Source organism: Crocodylus porosus, unplaced genomic scaffold, assembly GCF_001723895.1.
Source record: "Crocodylus porosus isolate Cpor-Errol unplaced genomic scaffold, CroPor_comp1, whole genome shotgun sequence".
Classification (NCBI taxonomy): Eukaryota; Metazoa; Chordata; order Crocodylia; family Crocodylidae; genus Crocodylus; species Crocodylus porosus.
In genome coordinates this window covers 2,518,186-2,519,329 of record NW_017728911.1, presented here as the reverse complement: position 1 = coordinate 2,519,329, position 1,144 = coordinate 2,518,186, and positions in this window count along the sequence as shown.

The window sequence follows — 1,144 nt, the reverse complement described above, 5'->3', positions numbered from 1 at the left end:
GCATCCTCTGCTCATAGTAAAACACAGCCAGAAATCCAGGGTTGGGAAGTATTGCTCCCTTCAAACCCGTGTGCAGAGGGATGTGTGCTCCAGCACATGGCCCTGAGGGCAGTGCTCCGGGGCATGGCTGGGGAATGCAACTGTCCCTGCAGCTCCCTCCTGGGTGCATGGTATTCAGAGGGAGCTTCCTGGCAGTGCTTTCCTTTACAAATGGCCTTTCAGCTTCTCCAGAAGATTACTAGGAAGGATGCTAAAATCTTAACGGCCTCCCAGAATAGCTGGCTTGCTAGGCTTTTCTGCTGGCCTGTTTCACACAGCATTTACCATAACAGATCCCTTCCTGCTCCCAGCCAAATGTATTTATTCAAAAAGTGCGCACACACTCAGCACCTCTGTCTCACTGTGTATCAACCTGCCTGCCTACCTACCTGCTGGCTGGGTGGATAGATAGGCAGATGGAGGGAGTCAAGTGCTGATAGCTGTCTATCCATCGATCGCATAGATAAATACCTCACCTAATCCTGTTCAATGAGAGACCCGGGATTTTTTTAGTCCTTTCTTTGTCACTTTGTCAATATGCCACCGCATCCTGCTTTTGAAAAATGCAGCTGTTTCTATCTGGCAGCTCCTAAAGTTGTCAGCACAGGAACATCTTGTGAGATCCTTCATCCGATTGCACAAAATCTCCCATCTGATGTGCCGGCTCACTGGGGGGGGAAAAAATCTGGAGGATAGAAAGGAGCGGTGGGGTGGGGGAAAGGGCTGGCAAATCTGGCAGGTTTCGAGAATCAACTCTCGGGCGTCTGCACGGGGGTGAGTGCCCGCCCGCTGCCCCTTCTCGTGGCCTCCCCCCCTTTGCCGGGGGGGCTCGCCCCCTTTGCCCAGTTCCGGGCGGTGGCTGCGGATGGGGCCTCTGGTCCAAATCGCCCTGCCTGCCCATTCCGCCTCCCAGCACTCGCCAGCCCCAGCCCTCATTTGTTGCAATAGTAACAGCTCCCGGATCCACCCCCCTGCGTGCACACACACACACACACACACGCACGCACACCCCTCCCTGCCACTAACCTTTGTACTTGGAGCCGCTGCATGCCCCGGTTGCCAGCCAGCCCTCCCCCAGCCCTTGCTCCGGGCCCCCCTGCCCCGG